General features: G+C 35.0%; 1 protein-coding gene across 5 annotated transcripts in view; it reads right to left on the bottom strand.

Moving 5' to 3' along the window:
• Window positions 1-16,699, bottom strand: part of LOC110033582 — a 45,592-nt gene extending 28,893 nt beyond the window's left edge. Inside the window, exons 1-3 of one of the 5 annotated variants that reach the window (XR_002294957.1) lie at window positions 16,411-16,697; window positions 16,219-16,293; window positions 12,291-12,419 (exon numbers count right to left, since the gene is read on the bottom strand). The gene's annotated coding sequence lies outside the window, so the exon portion shown is untranslated. Of the gene's footprint in view, window positions 1-7,871; window positions 8,231-12,290; window positions 12,420-16,218; window positions 16,294-16,410 lie in introns of those variants that run through there. The other 4 variants (XR_002294956.1, XM_020737622.1, XM_020737628.1 and 1 more) reach the window with 4 other exon arrangements.
• Window positions 16,700-18,254: the final 1,555 nt, after the last annotated feature.

The raw sequence follows: 18,254 nt of genomic DNA, 5'->3' as shown, positions 1-18,254 counted from the left end.
TTAGAATTGGAGATATAATTATAGTCCTTACGATAATAAAGTCATTCTAAATGAGAATTTAAGTACTCAACATAGATTATTAGTTCCATATTTTAAGATGAAGAGTGGTAAAATAAAAAATACTATGAATCATTGTCGTAAAATTAGATCGGGACACCTAAAAAACATCGAAAATACTAATAATCTTCGAGATTTCAAAATCATGAGTAAACTTCGAGATTTCAAAATTTGAAATGTTCATAAAGAAGCAAATACTATGAATCATTGTCGATTATTAGTTTTAGATTTTAAGATGAAGAGTGATAAAATAAAGAATACTATGAATCATTATCGTAAAATTAGACCTGGACACCTAAAAAACACAGAAAAAAAAATTTTATGAGTAAACTTCGAGATTTCAAATTTTGGAATGTTCATAAAAAGCAAATACTATGTGGGATAAAGTAACAAACACTATCAAACAAGTGATTATTATTAAGCTGCAACTGCCCCAAACAAAACCATAGTCTTTCAGGCCAACATAAATATTGAGACTAAGGTGTTAAATTTCTCCTTATATACTCAAGGAGTATGCATGTAAACTTTCCTTTTTATTTCACTTGAAAGAAAGCCTTTCAGAAAACTAGGTGCAAAAGCTGGAGTACCATTCAAAACATAATGGAATCAACGGTTATTCCTCAAATGCATGGGCCATCAAAACTGCTCCAATGCCATTGCATGAGAAAAGTCTATATCTATGCAGCACCAAGAAAATTAATTACTAAATCCTATGCCTACACCCTCTTTAAAGCATTTCATTTTAATGATCATTTAAACACACAGACATCGAAAGAGAGAGTGAGAGAGAGAGATTTGACAATATGCCACATAACAGGCGAAAACTTGATAAATATAATGTGTAATACATAAGGCCAACATAATAACAAGTATAGGAATTGGAAATGTAAAAACAAAAAAAATTGTGTGATATACATAAATGATCAGCGGCTTTCCTCAGCTAGCACTTTAATGATGTTAAAAGTTCAATAGTACCCCTGAAATTTCTAAAAAAGCAGCCAAAAGAATTATAGTGAAATAGAATTGAGATACCTTTCCAAAAAATCATCTGAGGCAATACTCTTTTTCTCTGAGTCAGAAATTTTAACCCTGACTGACAAATTCAAGTTTGTTCTCATTGGAAAATTTCAGTGGGGAAACCCACCTATGAAAATTATCAGGAAAAGTTTTGATGACCTCAAATTAGCAGGAAAGTGGAAAGGGGGGCTCATGGATGGAAGACATGTTTTGATTCAGTTAACCGTACCTGAAGACTATACTCGAATTTTCTCCAAAAAATATCTTAACATTGCTGGTAAACCTATGAAACTACTCAAGTGATCTCAAGATTTCGAACTAAATCATGAAACTCCAACTGTACCGGTAATACCGGTGTGGTTTAGTTTAACTGGTCTCAAGCTGCATTTTTTTCACCATCAGGTTCTCTACTCTATTGGGATCATCTTTGGGGATCCTTTGAAGCTAGATTTGACTACTTTCAACCTAACCAGACTCAGTGGTCAGAATATTTGTGAAAAAGAATATTACTTTACCTGATGTTACTGATGTCTAGCTGGCATAACCCATAATGGTTATTGGCAACAAATCGTCATGGAGCACAGACCCTCATATTGTACCCATTGTAAAATATTTGAATGTCCTAGATAAATGCCACAAGTTTCAACCAAATTTGAAATCTAAGGTTCAAGTGAATAAAGATGGATCTAACCCCACTGCTTTGGACATTTTAATTCCACCTGGGGAGGATACTACCAAACCGGAGGTGTCTGTTGCCCCTGAGGACCACCCCCCCATGACACTGCTGTTATTGTTACTGCGAGTGATGTGATGTTGGCACCTTCAACCCCCATAGAAAATAATACTGATGGTCTATTACCTACAAATGATAGTGTTCTGACTGATAACCAGGAGAGCCTCGTAGCTCCACTTCTTCAGGAAGTATCCGGTGTAGAGGCAACTCATACTTCACATATACTAGAACCTATTGTGGGTACTATGGTTGGTAATCCTTCTGCTTCGACTCTACCACCCCATCAGACTGATTATTCAGAAGAGGAATGACAGGTCTATTCCAGGAGGAAGAAGAATGGAGGCCGACTCCAGCTCAGAACATATTGGATGATACATTGGTTACTACTGGCAATGACAATCATCTTACCAGCTTATTAGCTTGCTCCTACCCTAGAACTAGAGGCAGAGGCAAGACCAAATTGGGTCGCTCTCTAGCCACCTGATACTATGTATTTCGACACTGTTAGAATTTTTATTTATATATCTAATGTATTTTTCTGTTTTTTTTTTCTAGTTTTGAAACCATTTGCGGTTTTTGTGTGGGTAGGGTGCTTGGGCCCTCCAAGCACCTCCCACACATTGTATTTGTATCTTTTTTTTCTATTTGATATATTAAACTTTTTTATATATATAGTAATAAGAGAGATAAAATCCACCCCGATGTTTCAAAAAGCCAAAATTAGAAAAAATGAAGCCATCTTAATCTTTGACACAGCTTGAATATTAAAATTTAAGCAATAGTCAGGTAAATATATGAGAATTAAAGGTGATCCATTCAAATTTTCATTTATATATAGGGAAATTTACATGCATACCACACATTTCATATATATTTAGATATCTACCTCTCAAAGTTTGAAATTTATAATTAGAACACTTGGTTTCATCAGACTGGTGCTATTTTTCAAGTGATTAAGAATTTGAGTGATATGCATGTACATATGAATGTTTAAGTGCTAGACATGTAAATATATAAGAATTGTGTGAAATGTATGATTCCCCCCGAGTGTAGGGAGTGGTGCCCGAATTCTTAGAATCATGAGGGATGGTCGAGAATCGTATAATAGCCTCCAGACATTCCTTTGTATGTATGTGTGTGTGTGTGTAGAGAGAGAGAGAGAGAGAGAGGAGATTTGACTTTATATGCCACATAATAGTCAAACATAAATGAATGACAATCTTTGGTGCCAACACAAAAATTAAATTGTGTTAGATATGTAAATACATAAGAATAGCAAGATGTATATGCAAATCAAAATTCAATCAACAGCTTTCCTCTGCAAGCCCATTCTAAAATTCTCAAAAAGTCAATTCCATCACTGAAATTTTTTAAAAAGCAACAAAAAAATATTATAGCCAAACAGAGTTGGGGCAAATTTCTAGGGAGCCGTTGAAAAAGCAACCACAAAATAACCCCCAAACTCTCTTTTATTCTTTTGGAGCAAAGCACCTCTGAAGTATTAATACATAACATCTGTGTCCCGGCCTATCTATCTATCGATACACAGAGAAAGATAGATAAAATAGACCATATCTGCCACATAAAAGACAATTGGAAAATTGAAGCCACTGTAATGTTTCTGGCCAACATAAATATTAAATTTTGGGTGGCAGGCGAGTGAATATATAAGCATTAAATGGCATGCATTCAAATCCTCTTTAATTTCATTTCACATCTTTTTCTTGAATTTGAATAAAGCACTTAAGAAAATTAGGGAAGAAAATAGGATAGCCATTAAAAAAAAAATCATTGAAGCAACAGTTATCCTCATAGATGCCATCATAGGCATGGAAGATCCAAGCTGCTCCATTGCTATTGCATAAGAAGAGTGACAAATTCGATGCATATTTTCATGACAACAAAGAGCTAGATATATAAATACGATAAAAAAATCACAATTAAATTTAACATACATACCACTAGCCACAGAGAGAGGAGAGAAATAGAGAAGGAAGGGGAGGGAGAAAAGAAGAGAGAGAGAGAGAGAGAGAGAGAGAGTTAAGAGCATACCACTCCATTCTTATGTATTTCATATCTAACACAAACTACAATTTAGTAAAACAGTATATCCAACAAGGAAGCAGCGTGTCACGCACAAAAAGTCCCACGTCGGCTAGGTGTAGAGCCGAAAAACAATATTTTTGGGCTGCCCACCACCCCTAAGAGTTCTTTTGGGAGGTGACAAGTGGTATCAGAGCAGATTACTGTCTGTCAGGTGTGTGGACTCTCCATGGTTCAGTGGACCCTCGGAATCGATCCGTGACGAGGGCGTCACGTGATTGGGTGGAGGAGAATGTCACGGACAAAAAGTCCCACATCAGCTAGGTGTAGGGCCGAAAAATAATATTTAAGTCCTGGACTGCACACCACCACTAAGAGATCTTTTGGGAGGTGACAAGCGGCTACCTAAACACGTGTACAATCAAAGTTGCTATAACCCCACTGCGTGAGAAGAGTCGAACTCTGAAAGACCCAAAACTATTGCCTTTGATGATGTATTTCACCGTCATGGCTTTGTATATATGGAACATTTACAAAGATACCACATAATTCTAATGTATTTACATATGTAACACCAAAACATTCAAATTTACATGCACACCACTTAAATCTTTAACATTAAATAAAAAATGCCAAATTTCACAATCATGGCTTATATATATGGGACCTTTACATACATACCACAAAATTCTTAGGTATTTACATATATAATACAAATATTCAAATTTACATGCACACGCCATTTAAAACTTCCGCATCAAATAAAAAATGCCAGATTTCACCATCATGGCTTATATATATGAACATTTACATACATACCACAAACATCAAATAAAAAATGCCAGATTTCATTATGATGGCTTGTATATGTGAGATATTACATATATACCACAATTCTTGTGCATTTACATATCTAACATCTAAACATTCAAATTTACAAACATAACACTTAAATCTTTAACATCAAATCAACAATGCCACAATCACTTACATTCAAAAGTAAAATACACATTTTAATACATAAATTTATGACACGAAGGAGTTATAGGTGTAAATATCAAACTTTGACTATTAGATTTACGTATATATCACTCAATTCTTAGTTATTTACATATCTTAACACCTAAACTACATTTTTTATATACACCTTACCTAAGCAAGAAAATGTGTATTTCATTTCTTTTTAAATTAAAATGGCGGAATTTTTTACGTGATATAAAACATTTGGGTGGTATGTAAAAATGTTGTGCAAAACCTACAAAACTCCCATCTTTCCCGTCCTTCAGCTCACCTCGGACAGTCCTACCTAAAACCATTGAGGAAGCTAACCCTTTCCTCCCAACCGCCTTCATACGTTTCAGATTCTCTAAATCCCGTAAATCACTCTTTCAGCAGGCTTTACTAAATCCTGGACTAAATGAAAAGCAGTTTAGCATTACACTGCAATGTGCTAAAAAAGAATTGAATCATTTTTATGATTCATCTTTCTCTTTATGGCAGACATAGAAGACGATCATCTACAATTAAAGTAGCCAAAAAATGAAGAACCACTAAAAAAATTACATAAAAGGTACCCTTGCATGCAATTTTAGTAAAAAAAAAGAGGAGAGAAAACAAGTGGGCGAAGGGCTGCCTAAAAAGAAATCATCACCATAAGCCCCGAAATAAACTGATGAGCTAGGGTTTTAATCTCATTGGACTCTATTTATGCATGGCGATGGAATTCGCACAATTGACATAAAACTATATGTGATTAACTCTTACAGGTAGGTTACAAGGAAGTTACAGGGGATATAATGTGGATATAACCCCCCAATACCCTCTGAATAACCTCCCCGACGTACGCAACGCTGCATATGTCTTACGTACGCAAATTTTTCTCGTAGGAGTAGGTACGTGTTAATAGTGTGATTCCTTTAAACCAATAATAATTGAGTACAACTCAGGCAAATTACATATATAGCATTACAAACATTGATGATTACAAAGCTTGCGCCCTTTTTCATTGAACTGCTATGTAATTATCCCTGCATAGGGATATTTTAAATATATGGTGATTTCATAACACTGAAACATTGATATTTACCTTTCTTCAATCATTTCTCACAATCTCACTGAAATATCAAAGTACAAGATAAAACCCATATTTTTCAATTTACATGTATAACACTAAAAACTATCCAATGTCCATTTTTTACTCAAACAGCACATCATATATTTTTTTTTTTCTGATAACTTGAAATCACAACCATAACGCATCTATGGTATGTTTCATCTTATGACTGCTAAACCCAGTAGATAGCAGCCCTAAACAACATCAAAAAGGCAGAAAATAAATGACATTCGATTTTGTTTCATCACGAAGTCCTATCCTTTTATTCTTGAAATCGATAAAAACAGCAGTTGCAGGCAAGATGCAGGCGCCTTCCAAACTGCTTCGGGCCAATGCAAAAAAGAATATCAAAGAAGCACTAAAATCTGACAACTGCCGACAAAAGCAATCCCACGCTCTAATAGTGTTGGGGAAGATCCCCTTTTTCATTGAATTGCTATGTAATTATCCCTGCATAGAGATATTTAAAAGATAGGGTGATTTCATAGCACTATGAAACATTGACTTACAAAAACTAGCACCTTTCTTCAATCATTTCTCACAATCTCACTCAAATATCAAAGTACAGGCTAAAAACCATATTTTTCAATTTACATATATAACACTAAAAACTATCCAATGTCCATTTCTTACTCAAACAGCACATTATACATTTTGTGAATATGAAAAAAGCCTTTCGGAAAATTAGGTGCAAAAGTCTGAGTACCATTCAAAACATAAAGCAATAAACGACTATTCCTCAAAGGCATGGGCCATCAAAACTGCTCCAATGCCATTGCATGAAAAAAGTCTATATCTATGCAGCACCAAGAAAAATAAATTAAAAAATGAATTAATTAATCCTATGCCTACACCCTCTTAAAGCATTTCATTTTAATGATAATTTAAAAAAACACAGACAGTGAGAGAGAGAGAGAGAGAGAGAGAAAGAGAGAGAGAGAGATTTGACAATATGCCACATAACAGGCGAAAACTTGGAAAATATGACGTAAAACCATAAGGCCAACATAATAACAAGTATAGGAATTGGAAATGTAAAAACCAAAAAATTGTGCGATATACGTAAATCAAATGATCAAGGGCTTTCCTCAGCTTGCACTCTAACGATGTAAAAAGTTCAATCTCACCCCTGAAATTTCTAAAAAATAAGCCAAAAAAAAAAGTATAGTCAAATAGAATTGAGATACCTTTCCAAAAAATCATCTGTGTGTGTGTGTTTACATACATACATACATACATACATATCTATATATGCATACATACATACATATCTATATATGCATACATACATATCTATATATATATGCATACATACATGTCTATATATATATATACATATATACTATACATATATACATATATATATATATATATATATACATATATATATATATATATATAATAAGAGGGAAAGATAAATTTGACTTTGATGCTTCAAAAAAAGGCAAAATTGGAAAAATTGAAGCCATCCTTAATCTTTGACGCCAGCTTGAATATTAAAATTTAAGCAATAGTCAGGTAAATATATGAGAATTAAGGGTGATGCATTCAAATTTTCATTTATATATAGGGAAATTTACATGCATACCACACATTTCATATATATTTAGATACCCAACTCCCAAAGTTTGATATTTATAGTTGGAACACTTTGGTTTCATAAGACTGGTGTTATTTTTTAAGTGATTAAAAATTTGACTGATGTGAATGTAAATATGAATGTTTAGTTGCTATACATGTAAATATATAAGAATTGTGTGGAAAAGTACAAATAGTTTGGACAACAGGGCCCAAATTCACACCCGAGCCACCCATCATACAACACACTTATAAATACATGTATACCCAAAAAAAAGGATTAAAAAGTAAACAGAGAAAAAAGTACGTCAATAGTCAGCCAACACTTACAGAATCAGTTAGCATGCGAAAGATCCAATTTAGCCTTGCCCATGCCTCTGGTTCTATGACAGGAGCCAGCTAACAAATTGTTAAGTTTACTGTCATTACCCGAAACAACTAATGTATCATCCATCAAGTTTGATAAAAGGTCTTCATTCTTCTTCTTCTTCCTGGATGTATCATTCCTCATCTGATTAGTGGATTGGTCCAAAAGTGTTTGGAAAGGCGTAGGTTGTTGCACGCCATGAGCCCCACATGTTTGATAACAGTCACAACTTGCTCGTCCTTATGAGGTGGCAGAAACTCAGTAGAAATATTGCCACACGTTACATCAACAATAGTTTCGAGGGTAGGTGAGGTCTGAAATATCTCCCCCGCCCCCCACGAAAAGAGAAGCAAGAAGATGTATCTACATATATGTGTGTGTGTATATATATATATATATATATAGATATGTATCTATATAAAAAGAGAGAGAGAGAGAGAGGGGAGATTTAAGCTCAATTCCACCACTGTAATTTTTTAAAAAGCAGCAAAAAATATTATAGCCAAACAGAGATGGGGAAATTTCTAGAGAGCCATTGAAAAAGTAACCACAAAATACCAAACTCTCTTATATTCTTTTGGAGCAAAGCTCCTCTGATTTGGAGCAAAGCACCTCTAAAGTATTAATACATAACATCTGTGTCCTGGCCTACCAATCTATCTCTCGATAAATATAAAGAGAAAAAGAGAGAGAGATAAATTATACCTTATATGCTACATAAAAGACAATTGGAAAATTGAAGCCACTTTAATGTTTCTGGCCAACATAAATATTAAATAAATATATAACCGTTAAATGTCATGCATGCAAATCCTCTATAATTTCATTTCACTTCTTTTTCTTGAATTTGAAAAAAGCACATTAGAAAATTAGAGAAGAAAATAGGATAGCCATTCAAAAAAATCATCGAAGCAAAAGTTACCTTCATAGATGCCACTTACAGGCATGGACGATCCAAGCTACTCCCGTGCTATTGCATCAAAAGAGTGCATATTTATGTAGCACCACAGACCCAACAAGCTAAAGAAAAAAAAAGGTTCAAAAATACGGGGAAGCTGCGGTTCAGAATTTCCTTAATTCCATCAAAAAGCAGTGAAAAGCACATCATCCACATCTTCTCTAAAATGATATTGGATGCAGCGATTACCTCCTAAAGCATAAGGTCATCCAACCAGATACATTCATGTTGATTTTATCATCTACCGTGCTAGGATCGTCAAAAATTATCAATGCTCATGTACGGCTCTTAAACATATCAAGCACAAAATATTTAATTGTGTTTGGATCATTTTCTTAGCGAGCTATTCACGAACAACGAGCCGTTTTGACATCCCCAGTCATGCAGCCATAAGATGTTAACGGTAAGAGTGAGATTTAAATCTTTTTATCTATTTTTTAATTAATAATTTAATTGATTATAAATCTTTGTAGCCTTGTAGCCAATTAATTTTTTTAAAAACAACACTAATCAAAATTAGCAGAACTCAAACGAACAAATCTTTGTTTGTGTTCTACTCGTTTATATAGAGAGCAAAATATTACTCGTGTTGGGCTCATTTACAAAAAAAAATGTGTTTAGAGAGAGAGAGAGAGAGATTTTTCAATACATAACACTCAATTTTTATTTCTTTACATATCTAAAATCTAAACATTATTGGGTGATATAAATGTAAAAACTAAAATTCAAGAGACTAGTAGCGTGATTTTACACCTAAAGCTTCCTGACAGTCATGATTGGAGCTAGTCAGAGAAGCAACAATGCGATCGCTGCCTACAAAGGCCTACTAAAGTCCCATCTTTCTCCTTCTGCTTCACTCCTACGTAAAACCAATGAGGGTAACCCTCACCTTTCTCCCCTCTCCTCTCACCAGCCCACACAATTCAACTTCTCTAAATCACGTAAAGCCCTCTTCAAAGGGATACTAAATCCTGGATTTTGGGCAAAACAGAGGAAAAGTGGGATTTCAGAGCCTATAAGAATTAAAAATGTCATTATTGTTATTGGCCCCCAATTCATTTCCTTCTCTTGATACAAAAAAAAAAACAAACAAACAAAAAATAGGGGAGAAAATAAGGCTATCATACAAAAATATCATGGAAGAACAATTGCTATAATAACTGTTTGACACAGTTAATCAAAGCGAACATTAAAAAGACTAAAAAGAAGAGTCAAAAGCAATGATTCGCATGTGTTTTATCCCAAAGAAGATACACCCATTTCTTAGTCAACAAGACGTTGATGCAGCAGTTGCCCCAAGATTCATGAGCAAGATTCATGAGCTATCATAGCTATCATAGCTGCTCCGTTCCAAGAGAAAAATTTGCGTACGTAAGGCGTACGCAGCGCTGCGTACGTCAAGAAGGTTATTCAGAGGGTATTGGGGAGTTATATCCACGTTCTACCCCCTGTAATCTCCCTGTAATCTACATGTACAACATAATAGCGATGAAGCATTAATATCTCTGAAGCACCATATAATATCATTGCTCATGTAAAAGAGAATGAGAGCAAGCCATTCTAACTTTAAAATTATATTGAAGTAGAAAGGAAAAGGGCATTCATACGCTCAAACTCACCCTAGTTCCACATCTTCCCTACCAATGACAAATGGGTGTAACAATTACTTGTATAAGCATAGGCCATCCAAGCTAATCCATCGCCATGAGAAAAGCAAAGAATACTTAAAGACCCATGATAAATTTAATCATATCGCCTAATCACACACTTGAATTCATGGATTCAAAGATATAAAATTTGAGTAATTCATCACTATTGTTGAAATCCAAGTAGAGATTTTTTTTTATATTTGAAAATTTTCAAGTATAATTTTGTTGAAAAAGCATTAGTTGTAGCATTACTAGTTTGGGATTGCACAATAGAAATTGAACCATTTTAAAATTCGGTCATTTCACAGCATACAGCAAAAGATTAAGGGAAAATTTTCAGGAAAAATTTTTGCGTCTATTCCTAATCTAAGGGCAAGTTTGTCTTTTGTATGCCTGGACAATTTAGTCTTTTATTATTATTACTTTTGGGTATAAATAGACTTAATATGTTTAGGATTTGGGGGGATGCATGAGATTGAATTGTAAGTCTTGGGTCTAGAGTTTTTGAGAGATTTCCTACCACTCAAATTGCAAGAATTGGGAGAGATCGCCCACTTCTCGAATTGTAGCTGCTTATCTTTTGTATTTATGCGAGTTGTCTCGATTTTTGCAATAAGAATTTCTTTTAGCCCTAATTTCTACAAAAAAATTTGTTGATTTCTACACCGACTCGTATCAAAAATCTTACTGAAATTTGGAAAGAAAAATGTTTATGAGTGCACCATAAAATTTAATTAATCAATGAGCAAAAATAAATTAACTTTGTATGCCACATGATACAAGCAATTAGCCATAAATTCCCACAACATATTCATTTGTAGAAACATTGAAAAAAATCCACTTTGGATAAAATTACAACTAATAAGAGATAATCTCTAATAATCGAGGGTTGCTTACTGAAGTACATGCCCTCTGAAACTGCTTAGAACCCAAATTTGAACTTGGTTCAAATCTATATCATTAGACTATTGGGCAATTTACACATTTATCACACAAATTTTATACATTAGCATATCTGACACCAAAACTTTGATACTTACACGTAACACATCAAAGTCAAAATCACATCATAGCAAAGACGAGAAAAAGGTGTATTCCACTAAAGAAAAGTTATAAGTTGTCACATTTTTGCATAATGCTAAATATTTATATGTTATACAAGTAGATATAAAAAATTTTAGTTATGATTCAAATGCTTTATCCGGGCTTTAGATCATCTTGGCATTGAATTTGTCTCGTCGAGACATTCAGTTGGACAATAATTCAGCTGAAATCAAAGTTCGGATAATCCTAATGTGACTCTAAAAGTTCACGATATAAAAACACATTGAGATTTGTGTCTAATCAAGTTAATTTTCTGGGAGACACAACAACAATATCATATTAAAAATAAATTTAAATAAAAGATAATCATATTTCACGTCCAAATACCGCTCCCCGAAATTCTAAAATACAATTAGCAACAAAAAAGGAAGTCAGTAGAACGCATCAACATGATCAGAAATGGGTCTCATGAAACTAGCATATATTGAGTAAAATCGATCAAATGATAGGAAAAATTAAGTCACGGACCAAGGCCAAAACAAGGAGAAAGTGAATTTAAGATTGCATAAGAATTAATGTAGTCATTTTGGCTCTCTGGCAGGAACTTGGTCAAATCACTGCTTAAATGCTACTCAAATCCTCCGGCCAAACCGCACCAAAGCCTCTTTTGGTTGCCTAAAGATATGAAAAAGATGGAAAAGGTAACTGAGAAATTGGAGGATTTGATTCACCTTTGTTCAATGTGCAAGCAGAACCACCCAACATTTCTATACCACGGAACCATGGAATGCAACGGTTGCCCAAAGATTCAAAAGGCCATCCAAGCTGCTCCATAGACATTCGATGAAAATAGCAGGGATCTCTAAAGCACCATGACAAAAAATCCTGCTCAACATTAGGGGGGGAAACAGTACATTTCATGAAGCATTTCTCGAAATCATGAGGATAAAACTTTAATTTCATTTCCTGTAAATTATTTCAACCCAAGTAGCAGACTGATTTGGATCCTTTCCTATTAATTAAAGCTCATCATACAGCAACCCTAACTAAAGTGTTTTTAGATATAAAAACAAGATTTTAGAAAAGTGGGGAAAGGAAATGAGCTCAAAATAGTAATCATTCAATAAACAGGAAGATCCAACCACCAATTATCTATCAGAGAAATAATAGGGCTATCAAAACATCTCGTCGTTCACAAACAGCTCATGTTTGGCTCTTTAAGAAGCTCGTGTTTAGCTCGTCCACTAAGTTAGCGAGCCGAACACAAACAAAGATTTATTTGTTCGTGTTCGGCTCCAATTACTACTCATCAATTATATATATATATATATATATAAATATATATATATATATATATATAATTAGTATTCTTAAAAAATTTATTTGACTACAACGATACAAAGATAATAAAAATTATTAAATTAGATTCAAATGATGTTTTAATATAAACAATAATTTTTAAATCTTACCACAACCCTTAACATCTTATGGCTGCGTGACTATGGTTGTAAAAACGACTCTTTGTTCATGAAGAGCTCGTGTTCGGCTCGCTAAGCAAACGAGTTGAACATGAACACACTTTTCTACCTCGAAATATAAATGAGCCGAACGCGAGCTAGGCCTAGGAAATAGAAGTAGCAGTTACACAAGGGCCATCCAAGCTAGTCTATTGTCGTTGAATGAGTGGCAGAAAACACTGAATTAGCATCTAATGAAATTCTGCTCCACCACAGGGTTGGCAAGATTGTCATGGAGGATAGATTTCATCATAGCCTAATCCACAATGAGAGAGAGAGAGAGAAGCATAGATTCTCATAATTTATAGAGCTGAAAATTAGGTCCAGTAATTTACTACCCACCTCGGAATTGCACAGAATTGTTGATAAGATGATACAATCAGTGAATTTTCTCTGAGATTGACATAGTAAAGATAGATTTCACCAAAATAAGCCAACACCTACCGCATGTTTTTTCAGAAATGAGATGCTGCACGCATATCAATTTTTTGAGGCATTTACAAACATAAAACTACAAACTATCCAATGTACATTTTTTACTAACTCCATACATCTTTATATTTTTGAGAACACCAGAATGCACTATGGGATGGTGCATCTTTGAGACTGCTAAACACATTAGATAGCAGCCCCAACGAACATCAAAAAGAGGAAAAATAAATGGCATATTCGACTATGTTCCATCACTAAGCTCTATTTATGCGTCTTCACTGTGACACTAACACGGTAGTTGCACGCAAGATCCACCTTCCAAGCTGCTTCATGCCAACGCAAGAATATATCAAAAAAAGCATTACGATCCGGAAAATATCAAAAAAGCATTAAAATCCGGAAAGCAACAGAAAATGCATTCCCACCCTCCAAATAGTGTGGGAAAAAATGACCTTTTGGCAATGAATTGCCATTGGACATGTAAATGTTGTTCCGTTACAAGAAGAATTTAATAAAAAAAAATTACACTTTATATGCCTCAAAATACACATATTTCAACTAATAGACTTATTATTATTGACATCAATATGTGATATAACAGATTTGGATTGTAGAAAAACAAAAAAAAAAATTAGGTGTTAAGTACGCATACATCAAAGAAGAACATGCACTGATCTTATCAAGTCCTAACGGTCCAAAAAAGAAGAATATGATGGATGCAGATTCACTGCAAAGAGATCTTGAGGCCCGCCAAGCCGAATAAACCAAGCCGAAGAAACCAATTCAACAAGGCCAAAGCCATCCGAGATAAAAAATGGACAAGAAAATATGTTGACCAAGCCAAGTAATATCAACAAGTTTTTGCATTGCTTGAGCTTGTTGAATGTTTGCAATTGTTAGACAGCATAGTTGCCCAACCCACTTCGGTATAAGAAACTTCATCATGTATTTCTCCTAAGAGGTTGGATATCCGCGAAGGTGGAGATTTGTTAGGTATATGTATTTCTCCTAAGGGACTGAATATTCTTCGAGGTGAAGATTTATTAGTTATGGCTCATATACCAGAATTTGAAGTCTCTTTGAATCAAGAGGTGTCTCCTGGAATTAAGAGGAGTGTCTCTTGGAATTTAATGCGTTGGGAGTGAGAGCGTGATAGTAATTTTATCTGTAGTTGTATTTATATATATGATGTGTAACCCTATATATATGTACTAAACTCCTTTGAAATAGTAAAATTCATCGTTCTGCTCCCGAGTGCTCCCGAGGACATTCTGCTCCCGAGGACATAGACATCTTTGCCGAACCTCATTAAATCTCTATGTTCTTCTGATTTTGTGTTGATTTTTGTTTTTATTTGCCCTAAATTTCTCAACAACTAAGCGATCCAAGTATAAGCCCTTCGACCGAAAATGAGACGGAATAGCATCTGAAACATCAAATGCAAGAAAGTGAACTTTATTCAATAGCCTATCCCGCCGTATCCAATGAAAAAGTTAGTTTCACAAAGCATCATTAATCATCCAACGAAGGCTCAAAAACTAAGATCGATTGATCAAGTATGGCGAGGAAATTAACTTTAATAAAATTAAATTAAGAAAATTAACTTTCCCTCGCCTACATTAATTGAACAATCAAAAGATTTTGGTATGTGTGCGCGCGAGCACACGAGAGAGAGAGAGAGAGAGAGAGAGAGAGATTAACGTACATACCACTCAATTCTTATGTATTACACATCTAATAGCTAAACTCCATTTTAGTAAAACAGAATATATCCAACAGAGAAGATGCTGCTACCCAAGCACATGGGTTGTCCAGACTGCTATAACCCCACTGCTGGAGAAGAGTAGATCTCTAAAAGACCCAAAATGAATGCCTTTGATGATGGATTTCACCGTCATGGCTTGTATATAAGGGACATTTACAAACATAACACACATTTCTTATTTATTTACATATATAAAACCAAAACATTCGAATTACATGCACACACCTTAATTTTTTTAGGCCAACAAACCATTATGCCATGGGACTGACGATCAACGCAAAGAATAATAACAGAGGAGGAGCAGAGATGTGGAAAAGAGGAAGAGAAGGGCAAGCAGAAGTAACTTTTGGTTAGATATTTGCTACCACTGTAGATATAAAGGTCCATGGCCTCTTGTAGCTCCCTCGTATATGATAACTTTTTTTTCTTTTTTTTTTTTGTGACAAGGCAGAGCAGCTTTTTTTACAACTAAAACATTCTAGCATATGTCAATGTTAGAAATTCAAACTCCCCACGTACATCTTATGTACGCAAATATTTCTCCACAAAACTGGATCATCCAGAGGCACAAAGGGCTCAGCGGCGTGTGAAGGAAGAGAGTTAGTGAGAATTGAAAATTTTAGAGAAATCCGGCATATACCCGATTTATAAACCCAGATTTTTAAGGTGAAGCGAGGGAAAAATTGGATTTATGATTCTGTATGATTTTAACATAACATTTTTTTTTTTTTAATTCTGAAGGATTTAAGCTAATTCCTGCTTAAATAATGCGCAACATTTGCTCTCGATCATCGCTGCAATCCGTTTTCCCCTTGGATTTACTAATATTTAAATCCGGATTTACCGGACTTACTGAATCCTATTTTAACTTAAATCCTCCTCAAATACCTCTTGATAAAACAATGATTCAAGTCAAAAGGCCGCAAAAGCAGGATTTAGGCGTACCGTATGATTTAACGGAAAAAACTGTTCGGCAAGGTTGGAGAATAATCCTGCTCAAAACCTTCTGCAAAACAGCCTCTTAAAAATGAAAAAAATATTCGGTCAGGAGTCCTAATATTGCCGTAAAGCACGCAACAAGCATCCCCTAGAGAAAACATGGGTAAGAAAATTGGAAGCCGGAGGGCTCAGAGTAACCTTATCTCCATCACCAAGCAGATCCACCCGCTATCTCTACACCAGCGACGCACAGAGAGAGCGGTTTCCCGTAGAATAACGGGCCATCCAAGCTGCTCCGGCGCCAAAGCAAGAGAAGCATTGCGATATCTAAAGCACCCTCGGAAGCATTCCTGAAGCGGATTAAGTTCTCCTTCGGTGATGGATTTCATCGTCATTGCCCAATTAGAGGAGCGCTCGTTGGAAGGATTAGGTCAAGTAATCAACTGCCATCGAGGAGCCTGCGATTAGACCATCCTCCATATGCCTCATACTTGTCTCATGCTTAGGGCCGTTTGGGGCAGCTGAAATGTGGGGCGGCGTTTTTAAAAACGCCCAGTTTTTTAAAATGCCGCCCTAAAGTTTAGAAATCGCGTTTTACGTGCATTTTTAGAAACAGTTTTTTAAAGTTATATTACATTGGGCTCCATATTTTCTTTCGCTACCCTACGAGGATTTTCTCCCCCAAATCCGAGATAACCAATCTAGTAGAGGCAGCCCCTATCATACCCCACGTGCTATAATGCTTTCCTCGCTCGGCTCCTCCCTTCTTTCCCTTATTTCGCCGAGAGATCTAAGATTTTGGCAAGAAATTTCTAGTCGATCCATCTGTTTGGAAGTGTTTACGTGACTTTAAAACCTAGATCTATTCTGAATGTGCAAGTACCACTGGTAAAAATATAGATCCACTGTTTCTGTAATATGTTTGAAGCATCAAGACAGTTCTCTTCTTCATTCCTCATCCCAACCTTTTTGTGATATGTTTGAAGCATCTTCATTCCTCATCCCACTGTTTCTGCGATATGTTTGAAGCATCTTCATAATATAAAAATCATTCTTGTGTTATGTAATTTATTTTCAACTCGAACTATATGACAGGATTATGCTTTGGAAGAGCTCCAAAAATTTGTCGGTCTGTAGTTTGCCATTGATGCTATTGTCGTTGCTACTTTAAGCAATTCATATACTATCACATCGCCTAAATTGCCTGGGTGAGATGTCTAGCACAGGATATATATATATTTTTTAAAATGATATGTTGATCATGTTTGGATTGAAAATTGTGTTGCCCTCTCCGTCTAATTTTATGAATTTGCATATCACAGGGAAAATTTAAGCAAGTAGAATATAATTTATTTGTTTCATTTTGGGATGATTCATACTTGGCTATAATAATCTCATAAATGCCATCATCATCTTTAGTGTAAAGCTAGACTCATGCTTATGGCACAATCTGAGAATAAAATCAATTATCCTAGGATATTTTCAATGAGGCATTGTCATTTAAATGTTTTATTTCAATTCAAGCCTAGTAAACCTTTAATCATTTTAGTTTAATCCGAGGTGTAAGTGTTGTGGTGAGTATTGTGTGCGGTGGTTGTTATTCACGGGGAGTGGGTGATGGACAAGGTTGGTGTTGCATCAACTTGTTAGGAGGAGGTTATCAACAAAGGTAAGGTAAGTGATCATATTAATTTATGCCAATGAAGGAGCCGTATGGTGGGTCTCCTTTAGTAGAAGTCTTCTTTTAATAGGTTGACAGATCTGTTAATGTTATGTTGTGGAAGCTATCAAGTTTGCACATAGTAGTGGTGTTGAAAATTTAATTTTTATTTCTTACATGTTAGCTGCCAATTATCATTATTTCAATCCAATTTGCAAGCAATAGATTATTGGTGATTGATTGTTGGTAAATGTATTAAAGGCTAATTTTAACTATCTCTGATATTAATCTCTATTGATGTCACAATAGAAGCATGCAAGTAGAGGGTAGACAGTGGTGCCAAATTCACCTTTTGTAGAATCTTGATTTATCCTTTGGAATT

The sequence above is a fragment of the Phalaenopsis equestris genome, unplaced genomic scaffold (assembly GCF_001263595.1).
Source record: "Phalaenopsis equestris unplaced genomic scaffold, ASM126359v1 Scaffold000002, whole genome shotgun sequence".
In the NCBI taxonomy this organism is placed as follows: domain Eukaryota; kingdom Viridiplantae; phylum Streptophyta; class Magnoliopsida; order Asparagales; family Orchidaceae; genus Phalaenopsis; species Phalaenopsis equestris.
This window is presented reverse-complemented; position numbering and strand designations above follow the sequence as displayed.